Source organism: Carcharhinus amblyrhynchos, chromosome 31 (assembly GCF_965287045.1).
Source record: "Carcharhinus amblyrhynchos chromosome 31, sCarAmb.v2.hapA, whole genome shotgun sequence".
NCBI lineage: Eukaryota > Metazoa > Chordata > Chondrichthyes > Carcharhiniformes > Carcharhinidae > Carcharhinus > Carcharhinus amblyrhynchos.
Window position 1 is genome coordinate 25,714,023 of NC_137354.1, and position 11,565 is coordinate 25,725,587.

The 11,565-nt window shown below is 47.0% G+C and overlaps 1 protein-coding gene across 1 annotated transcript in view; it reads right to left on the reverse strand.

The window, feature by feature from the left end:
- Positions 1-9,395, reverse strand: part of LOC145360576 (annexin A7-like) — an 86,447-nt gene extending 77,052 nt beyond the window's left edge. Inside the window, exon 1 of the mRNA XM_080215903.1 lies at positions 9,314-9,395. The gene's annotated coding sequence lies outside the window, so the exon portion shown is untranslated. The remainder of the gene's footprint in view (positions 1-9,313) is intronic.
- Positions 9,396-11,565: the final 2,170 nt, after the last annotated feature.

An 11,565-nucleotide genomic window follows, 5' to 3' on the forward strand; every position in this document is an offset into this window, starting at 1 on the left:
CAAGGTTTCCTGACACAGTATGTAGCTTAGGCCAACAAGAGGTGAGGCTACATTGGATTTGGTACTGGGTAATGAACCAGACCAGGTGTTAGACTTGGAGGTAGGTGAGCACTTTCGTGATAGTGACCACAATTTGGTTATGTTTACCTTAGTGATGGAAAGTATATACCGAAGGGCAGAAGTTATAGCGGGGGGAAAGGAAATTATGAGGCGATTAGGCGAGATTTTAGGATACATAGGTTGGAGTAGGAAACTGCAGGGGCTGGGAACAACTGAAACGTGGAGCTTGTGCAAGGAGCAGCTACTGCGAGTCCTTGATAAATAGGCAGGGAGGAAGTGGTCGAGAGAGGGAACCATGGTGTACTAAGGAAGTTGAATCTCTGGTGAAGAGGAAGAAGGATGCTTATGTAAAGATGAGACATGAAGGCCCAGTTACGGCACTGGAGAGTTATAAACTAGCCAGAAAGGAGCTAAAGAGAGTGTTAAGAAGAGCTAGAAGAGGACATGAGAAGACTTTGGCGGATAGGATCAAGGAGAACCCTAAAGCTTTCTATAGGTATGTCAAGAATAAAAGATTGGTTAGGATAAGATTAGGGCCAGTCAGAGACAATAGTGGGAAGTTGTGCATGGAGCCTGAAGAGATAGGAGAGGCACTAAATGAATATTTTTCGTCAGTATTCACGCAGGAAAAAGTCAATGTAATCGAGGAGAATACTGAGATACAGTCTTTTAGACTAGACGGGATTGAGGTGCTGAAGGAGGTGGTGTTAGCAATTCTTGTGTGTGAAAATAGATAAGTCCCCTGGGCCAGGTGGGATTTATCCTAGGATTCTCTGGGAGGCTAGGCAGGAGATTACAGAGCCTTTGGCTTTGATCTTCATGTCGTCATTGGCTTCAGGTACAGTGCCAGAAGACTGGAGGATAGCAAATGTTGTCCCCTTGTTCAAGAAGGGGAGTAGAGACCATCTTGGGAATTATAGACCAGTGAGCCTTACTTCTGTTGTGGGCAAAGTTTTGGAAAGAATTATGAGGAATAGGATTTATAATCATCTAGAGAGGAATAAATTGATTAGGGATAGTCAACACACAGCTTTAAATTGAGGGATGGTAATTATAGGATGGATGTCAGAGGTAGTTTCTTTACTCAGAAGGTAGTAAGGGCGTGGAATGTAATGTTCTATGTCTGCAGCAGTTGTGGACTCGCCAACTTTAAGGGCATTCAAATGGTCAGTGGACAGACATATGGATAACATAACATTGGAACTGTTTAGGTTAGAGGGTCATTAGATTACTGTGCTGACCAGTGGAACCATCGAGGGCCGAAGGGCCTGTACTGCGCTGTAATGTTCTAACTAGAAAAATGGGCTGAAAAATGGCAAATGGAATTTAACGTAGACAAATGTGAGGTATTGCACTTTGGAAGGACAAACCAAAGTAGAATGTACAGGGTAAATGGTAGGACTCTGAACAGTGCAGATGAACAGAGGGATCTGGGAATACAGGTACAGAATTCCCTAAAAGTGACGTCACAGATGGATAGGGTCGTAAAGAATGCTTTTGGTACATTGGACTTTATAAATCTGAGTATCGAGCATAAAAGTTGGTGTTATGGTAAGGTTATATAAGGCATTGGTGAGGCCGAATTTAGAGTATTGTGTACAGTTCTGGTCACCTTGTTACAGGAAGGATGTAAAAAAAAGATTGAAAGAGAGCAGAGAAGGTTCCCAAGGATGTTGCCGGGACTTGAGAAGCTGAGTTACAGAGAGAGATTGAATAGGTTAGGACTTTATTCCCTGGAGCGTAGAAGAATGAGGGGAGATTTGATAGAGGTGTATCAGATTTTGATGGGTATAGATAGAGTGAATGCAAGCAGGCTTTTTCCACTGAGGCGAGGGGAGAAAAAAACCAGAGGGCAAAGGGTGAAAGGAGAAAAGTTTAAAGGGAATATGGGGGGGGGGGGGGGGGGTGTGTGTGTGTGTGTGTGTGTGTGTGTGTGTGTGTGTGTGTGTGTGTGTGTGTGTGCTTCACGCTGTAATTTTCTATGGTTCTAAGTTACTGAAAATAATTGCTGCACTCTGGCACCTGTTCACATACACCGAGGGAGAATTTAATTTAACGTGCCAATGTACCGAACCAGCAAGTTTTTTGGGCTGTGGGAGGAAACCACAGCACCCGAAAAAAAAACTTCCACGCAGATACAGAACACATGCAAACTCCACACAGACAGTAACCTAAGGCAGGAATCAAACCTCGGTCCCTGGCACTGAGACAGCAGTGCTAACTACTGTGCCACCAAGCTGCCTATGTACAACCATGCTGCAATTTTCAGCAGGCACAGGTCAAAACTCTGAAACAAACCTCAGTCAGGTCAACAATCTAATGAGATGATGCGGGGGGCGGGGGTGTTGTTTTTGTGTGCGCGCGCGTGCTGGAATATGGATTTATCACATTGGGTGCAGTATGAGCTGAAAACAGATGGCGAGAACATTCTGTGCTTGAATAGCCTCATTTCAGATTTTGTGAGGATCATTGGTCTTGGAGATGGTTTTGATTGGGACACATTTCAAATATTCAATTGTTCATAGTTCACACTACTTCATTATGAAGTGCTTCGAAAGGTTAGTCATGGCGCAAATCAATTCCGGCCTCCTAGACTCCCTTGATCCACTACTGTTTGCTTCTAGTCACAACAGGTCCACAGCAGACACCATATCCCTGGCCTCACACTCAACCCTAGAACATCTCAATAACAAGGACAGCTGTCAGATTCCTATTCATGGACTACAGCTCAGCCTTTAATAACATTAATCCGATGAAACTCATCCCCAAATTCCGGGGCCCAAGTTTCAGCTCCTGGATTCTAGAATTCCGAAGCCACAGACCACAATTTTTGAGGATAGGCAACAACATCTCCTCCACAATCATCCTCAACACCCATGCCCCACAAGACTGTGTCCTCAGCCCTTTTCTATACTCCTTATACACAGATGACTGTGTGGCCAAATTCCCCACCAGCTCGATTTCCAGGTTGGCTGATGACACCATCATTGTGGGTTGGATTTCAAACAATGACAAGATGCAGTACAGGAAAGAGACGGAGAATCTGGTGCAACAATAATCTATCCCTCAAGGTCAACAAAACTAAGGAGATAGTCATCAACTTCAGGAAGCATAGTGGATATTACGCCCGTCTGCATCAGTAGGGATGAAGTACAAATTGCCAAGAGCTTCAGGTGTTTAGGTGTCCAGATCCTGTCCTGGTTCCTCCATGTGGAAACTATTGTTAAGAAAGCCCACCAAGGCTTCTACTTTCACAAGAGGCTAAGGAAATTTGGCACGTTTACTACAACTCTCAGCAACTTCTACAGATGCATCATAGAAAGCATTCTTTGCAGTTGTATCATAGCTTGCATAGTTCCTGCTTTATTCAAGGCCCTAATAAGCTACAGAGGGTCATGAACAAAGCCCAGTCTATCGTGCAAACCAGCCTCCCATCCACTGACATTGTCTACACTTCCTGCTGCCTCAAAAGCAGCCACTATAATCAAGGACCCCATGCACTCTGGACATACTTTCTTTGGTTGGGAAAAACATACAAAAGTCTGACATTATGCACAAAGCAACTTAGGAACAGTTTCTTCCCTGCTACCATCAGACTTCTGAATGGCTTTAACTTGCATTGAGTTGATCTTTCTCTACATCCTAGCTATGACTGTAATACTATATTCTGCACTCTCTCCCTTCCTTCCCTATGAACGGTATGTTTTGTCTGTCTAGCGCGCAGAAAACAATACTTTTCACTGTGACAATAATAAATCAAATCGAAATGCAGGCTAGACACTCTCCGGCCTTGTGCCCAGTTAGTCCGTTGATTCTGGACAGAGCGCTGCTAAGATACCAAACATGGAGGGGCATCACAATTCCATCAATGAGGCCCCCCAACTCATGCACTAACACAGACAGATGGAAAGGGAACGGTCACTGGAAAGATCTCCCAAACTTCCTCCATAGTGACAGCACACAATACACCTGGCACATTGCTGGCTTGCATGGCCCATCTCTTTCTTGTGACATACAGATATAAATCTGCAGACAGCCAAATATTTAAATACCAACCACCACATTATAGTTTTTAAATATTTCAGGGAACATGCCTGTAAAGTTATGGTGATGGTGTGGTCCACAGTCTGAACACAGCACTCACAGGAGTTTCAGTAACAGCACGGCATCACAGCCAGTTCAAGTACTTGAGAATTAGTGGGCTAAGTGCATGGGGTTACAGGACAGGGAGGGGGGTTGACCTTCTAACAGAGTCAGTGCAGACTCAATGGGCCAACTTTGGCCCTTCTGCACTACAGGTCCTTCTGCACACCCCACTAGTGTGGGGTGTATAGTCAGAGATGGGTGTTATCCAGCTCCGTCTGGGTTGGAGTAGTCTGGAAAGCTGACTCTGTATCACTAGGAGCGTTGAGCATTACGAGAGAAGGGGCTTCGGAAAACGTTCAAAACCGGTTGATGCTTTTCCAATTTTAGGCAATGCAGCAAGCTATAAAGAACAGGCCCTTTGACCCACCAAACCTGTGCCAACACAGGACACCTTCCTAAAGTAAAACTTTTTGCCTCTATGCAGTCCGTATCCCTCTGTTCCCTACCTATTCATGTGCTTATCCATATCTGACATGAGTTTGAATTTCTGAACAACCATTATCATCACCCAGCAGGACAAGGCACCGGGTACATTGGGGCACCATCACTCCACGTCACACACTGTCCAGACTCTGAGCAAAGAGCAATAGAGTACAGGAGATTGCTCTTTGGCCCACCAAGCTTGTGCCAACTTTAGTTAGAAAGGGGTTCTTTTGCTGCTACACATTCTGTACCTCTCTATTCCATCTCTATTCATGTATGTCAAAATGCCTCTTAAAAGTTGCTATTGCTTCTCCTTCTACCACTTCCCTGGCAACATATTCCAGGTACTTGCCTCTCAGATCTCCTTTAAACATTCCTTTTACCTTAAACCAATGTCCCTGAGTAATTGAGATTTCTACCCTGAGAAAAAGATTCTGACTATCTATGCCAATCAAAATTTGGTAAATTTCTATCAGGCTCAGTCCCTCAGCCGCCAACGTTCAACTGAAAACAAACCAAGTCTCTCCTAACAGCTAATACCTTCCAAACCAGACCATATCATGGCTTATGGTTGGCATATGCACCATAACTGCGTGACTGCAGTGGTACCAGTCTCCCGGCACTGCCATGATGCACACCCTCTTCACTGCTATCAGTGAGTTGAGCCGAGGTGGTGATCCAGACAAGATGTTAACTGACACCCCTGCCTCTTCAGTGACTGAAGTAGGTCCATAGAATAATTCAGCACAGGAGGCCATTCAACCTACTATGCCAGCTGAGCATTTCAAACAGTGCCCACTCTCCTGCTCTTACACCACAGCCCTGAAAATATCTCCTTTCAATTATTTATCCAATTCCCTTTCGTGAACAATGTGGATGCCCACTTAGCAGGCATGCAGGAAAAAGATATGCCGGGTTTGTTCCTGAAGTAATAGGTAATAGGGCAGCACGGTAGCACACAGTGGTTAGCACTGCTGCTTCACAGCTCCAGGGTCCTGGGTTCCATTCCCGACTCAGGTCACTGTCTGTGTGGAGTTTGCACATTCTCCTCGTGTCTGCGTGGGTTTCCTCCGGGTGCTCCGGTTTCCTCCCACAATCCAAAGATGTGCGGGTTAGGTTGATTAGCCATGCTAAGAAATTGCCCCTAGTGTCCAGGGATGCGTAGGTTAGAGGGATTAGTAGGTATAACATGTAGGGATACGGCGGTAGGGCCTGGGTGGGATTGTGTTCGGTGCAGACTCGATGGGCCGAAGGGCCTCTTTCTGCACTGTAGGGTTCTATGATTCTGAGTGAGGCTCCACGAAAAATTTGACTCAGAGCTTGAATCTATGAGGAGGTATCCCTTTGATCTGTTGAGAGAATCAGTTTCTCACATTCAGCCAAAGAATCTCCCTTCTGTTTGCCAAATACCATAGACCCAAGTAGTCATCCTCTATAATTCCTTTTGAAAGTTACTAAAGGTTAGCCACTTTGGTAGGAAAGGCAGAAATACAGAATATTTCTTCAATGGTTCGAGTGGCTGAGAAGTGTTGAATTTCAATGTCCTTGTCTGTGAGTCACTGAAAGATGACATGTAGTTACACGTAGCAATTAAAGCTGCAAACAGTATGTTGACCTTTATTAAAACAAGATTTCAGTGCAGGAGAAAAGGTGGCTTACAAAAATCATACAGCGTCTTAGTGAGACCACACCCTGGAGTACTGTGTGCAGTTTGTCTCCTTTCCCATACAGGGAGAGCAACAAAAGTACAGTAAGTTAATTCCTGGGTTGGAGGGATTGTTCCACAAGGAAAGATTTAATAAAGTAGGTCTTTAGTCTCTGGAGTTTAGAAAAATGAGGCAATCCCATTCAAACATACAAAACTGACAGGCTCGACAGGGCAGATGCATGAAGGATGTTTCCCCTGACTGGGGGGAGGTTTAGTACTGGGAAACACAGTCTCCAAGTAAGGGGCAAGCATCAACCATGATCTCTGAATAATGGAGAGGGCTCCCTTGTACTTAACAAAAGCAGCTTAACTGGTCTCTAACCAGTACTGTGCAATCTTGTGCTGTACAACATGACAACTGTGTTTGTCTGCATAACAAAGGTCTGTCGATTTGAGAGTAATTTGTTGTGAACTAAGACATTGAATGTAACCCAGTCCATCACGCAAACCAGCCTCCAATTCATTGGCTCCGTCTACACTTCCAGCCAGTATAATCAAGGACCCAAGCGCATCCTGGACATACTCTCTTCCACCTTCTTCTGTCGGGAAAAAGATACAAAAGTCTGAGATTACGTACCACTGACCCAAGGGCAACTTTTTCCCCTGAATGGGCCTCTCTTATATTAAGTTGATCTTTCTCTACACTCTAGCAATGCCTGTAACATATGACTATATTCTGCACCCTCTCCTTTTCTCTCCATTGTACTCTATGAATGGTATGCTTTGACTGTAATGGTGCGCAAGAAACAATGCTTTCCACTGCATACCAACACATGATAATAATAAATCAAACAACATTGAATAATGGTGTTGCAATCTTCACCAGGTGAGATCAGAAAACAGTCTATTCAACACTGAGGGGGACTGAAGACTCTGCCATATTGGGGGATGGTCATCTCCACAAGCTCATTTACAAAATAGGAAGCAATGCCCAGATTCCCACCACCTTACAAAGCAGCCTTTACTAATGTGTCCAAATGCTGTAGACACACGTTAGTGCAATGCCAATAAAGCCACCACTCAAGTTTGTTCCAATTTCCTTAAACTAGGAGGTTGAACTAAGCTCAGCCAGCGCCTAGACTCTGGTCTCAGGGTAACCCTCAGTAGCCTGGGGCCAAACTTCAGAAAGAGGAGGGAAGAGTTGGAATGTCTGACATTGTTAATAATGCTATAACCAGTTAAACAAACTACTAATCTTGTAGGATCACCCAGATGACCAATTAATCCCCTGAGACTTGTCACAGTCACTATGGTTGACACAGTGGTCAGTGCAATCAGGGGCCTGGGTTCAATTTGTACATTCTCCCCGTGTCTGCATGCGTTTCTTCTGGATGCTCCGGTTTCTTCCCACAGTCCAAAGACATGCTGGTTAGGTGCATTGAGGGAGAATTTAGTATGGCCAGTGTACCCGAACAGGTGCCAGAGTGTGGCAACTCGGGGATTTGCACAGTAACTTAATTGCAGTGTTAATGCAAGTCTCTAATGTGACATTAATAAGTGTGAACCTTAGCTATTTGTAACTATGTGTCAAGCTTGCAACAAAGGACTAAGAACAGTACAGGACAGGACCAGGCCCTTCAGCCCTGTAAGCCTGCACCGATCACATTGTCCTATCTAAACTAACTGCTTATAGCCCTCTATTCCCCGTCTGTTCATGTGTCTATTCAGATAAGTCTTAAATGTCACTAAAGTACCTGCCTCAAAACACACCACCCTCCCCAGCACACCTCTTCTGAACATTTCCTCTCTTATCTTGAACTTGTACCCCCTTACATTTGTCATTTCTGCCCTGGGAAAAAGCTTCAACTGTTCACCCTATCCATACCCCTCAATTTTATAAACTTCAATCAGGTCACCCTCTCAGCCCCCATCTTTTCAGGGAGAACAATCCCATTTTACTCAATCTCTCCTTATAGAGAATAACCTCCATACCAGGCAACATCCTGGTAAACCTTTTCTGTGCTCTCTCCAAAGCTTCCATGTTCTTCTGCAGTGTGGTGACCAGAACAGCACACAGTGTCCCAAGTGTGGCCTAACCAACATTTTATATAACTGTGACATAACATGCCAACTTTCGTACTGTGCCCAATCTGATGGGAGCAAGCACCCTTTATGCTTTCTTCACCAACTTGCTGCTACTAATAAGAATCTGTGAACCTGTATTCCCAGATCTGCGTCTCTATGCTCCTGAAGGTTCTGCCATTTATTTTATAGCTCTCACCTGAATTGGATTTACCAAAATGCATCATCTTACATTTGTCCAGAATAAATTCCATCTGTCATTTCTCTGCCCAATTTTCCAGCCTATCCGTATCCTGCTGTATTCTCTGATAATCTTCAGCACTATCCACAACTCCACCAATCTTAGTATCATCCACAAACTTGCTAATCAGACCAGCAGATTTTCTTCCAAGTCATTTAAATACATCACAAACAGAGCTCCCAGCATTGATCCCAAAGTCCATGTAGACAACATCCACCGCCCTTCCCTCAATCATTTTTGTCGCCTCAAAAAACTCAATTAAATTAGCGACACATGACCTTATAATAGTGTAATTAATGGCTGTAACCTGCGACTATCCCAGTAACTAGTTAGCGTGAGTAACCCAGTAAGCAGCCACTTAGCTTAACTAACCCAGTAACTGATGTGACCAACTCAGTAAGCAGTCACTAGTTAGTGTGACTAACCCGGTAACTAGTTATTAGTCATTGACAGTGAGTGGCTCCGCCAGGGGGGCTGTTTCCCCACCCAGGGCCGCAGCCTGAGCCTGGGGCCCGGTCACTCTGCTTCCCGGCTCGGTTCGATCTGCCACCCCGCCCTCGGCTCCGGCCTCCCCGGGACTACTAGGCCCCGGTTTCCCTGGCCCCAGTTTATCCCGGATCCCAGTCCCCCGGCCCGGGTTTATGGGGTTTATCCCGGTCCCCGGTCCTCAGGCCCCCGGCCCGGGTTTACCCGGTTTACCCAGCCCCCCTTACCGGGTTTACTCTCTGTCTCTCTCTCAGATTCGGCTCCGACTCGAAGGGCGATTCCCCACTTTCTCTCTCAACAGCCCCGGGCCCCGAGCCAATCACAGCCCCGGACCAATCACAGCTCGGCTTCGCCCAACCCCAGGCCAATCACAGCCCAGGTCTTCCCAGTCCAGAACCAATCACAGCTCGGCCCCGCCCAACCTCGAGCCAATCACAGCCCAGGTCCTCCCAGTCCAGAGCCAATCACAGCTCGGCTCCTCCGAGCCCCAGGCCGTCACAGCCAATCAGAGTGTCAGCCCCTCCTGCAGCCATTCAGGAATCAGCAGCAGGTTCGCTCCGGGAAGTGGACCTTCATTGACCCTCCCCCCCAGATACTAACCCCAAAACCCTGAACCCCCAAAACTCTGACCCCCTGAATCCCCAGACACTAACCCCCAAAACACTGATCCCCTGAACCCCCAGATACTAACCCCAAAACCCCTGAACCCCCAGACACTAACCCCAAAACCCTGACCCCCTGAACCCCCAGACACTAGCCCTCAAAACACTGACCCCCTGAACTCCCAAAACACTGACCCCCAAAACACTGACACCCCTGAACCCCCAACATCGACCCCCTGAACCCCCAAACACTAACCCTCAAAACACTGACCCCCTGAACCCCCAGACACTAACCCCCAAAACCCTGACCCCCTGAACCCCCAGATACTAACCCCAAAACCCCTGAACCCCCAGACACTAACCCCAAAACCCTGAACCCCCAGACACTAACCCCAAAACCCTGACCCCCTGAACCCCCAGACACTAGCCCTCAAAACACTGACCCCCTGAACCCCCAGACACTAACCCCCAAAACCCTGACCCCCTGAACCCCCAGAAACTACCCCCAAAACACTGACCCCCTGAACCCCCAAAACACTGACCCCCTGAACCCTCAAAACACTGACCCACTGATTCCCCAGACACTAACCCTCAAAACACTGACCCCCTGATTCCCCAGACACTGACCCCCAAAACACTAACCCCTGACCCCCAGACACTAACTCCCCCAGACACTGAATCCTACTCACAGACCCCAGACATTGATCCCAGATACTGACCCCCCTCCCCTGACACTGACTCCGAGACACTGAGCCCAAACACTGACTCCAGACACTGACCACCCCCTCTGCCCCCAGAGACACTGAACCCTCCCCAAGACACAATCACCCTCCAGACACTGACCCCAGATACTGACACCCCAGACATTGACCCACCAGACACTGACTCACAGACACTGACCTCCCAGACACTGACCGCCCCCCCCCCGCCGGCACTGACCTCCCTAGTGGGACACACTAACTCCCAGACACTGGCCCCAGACACTGACACCCAGACTACCGGTGACACGTGCTAGTCAGAGTAGAAATGACAGGATATATCGGATGAATACATGGCTGAAGAAATGGTGTCGGGGGGGTGGGGGGCAAATTTCAGGTTCCTGGGGCATTAGGACTGGTTGTATGGGAGGTGGGACTTGTACAGATTGGATGGGTTACACCTGGTCAGGACTGGCACTGATGTCCTTGGGGGACTGTTTGCAAGAGCGATTGGGGATGGTTTAAACTAATATAGTAAGAAGTCTCACAACATCAGGTTAAAGACCAACAGGTTTATTTGGCAGCACTAGCTTTCGGAGCCCCAAGCTCCTTCTTACGTGAGTGAGGACTTGTGTTCACAAACAGGGCATGTAAAGACACAAACTCAATTTACAAAATAATGGTTGGAATGCGAGTCTTTACAGGTAATCAAGTCTTAAAGGTACAGACAATGTGAGTGGAGAGAGGGTTAAGCACAGGTTAAAGAGATGTGTATTGTCTCCAGCCAGGGCAGTTAGTGAGATATTGCAAGCCCAGACAAGTCATGGGGGTTACAGATAGTGTGACATGAACCCAAGATCCCGGTTGAGGCCATCCTCCAGACACTGACCCACCCCCCCCCCCCCCAAACACTGACCCCCAGGCACTAATCCTGAGATATTCACCCCCCGACACTCACCCTCAGCCACTGAACCCCAGACTTTAACCCCCCCCCTCCAGACATTGACCCCAGATACTGACACCCCCAGGTTAAAGTCGGAACTTGGCTATCAGTTTCTGCTCAGCAATTCTGCACGGTCCTGTGTCATGAAGACCATCTTGGAGATCGCTTACCTGAAGATCAGAAGCTGAATGCCTGTAACTGCTGAAGTGTTCTGCCTGATGATTGTTGAGCAGGGT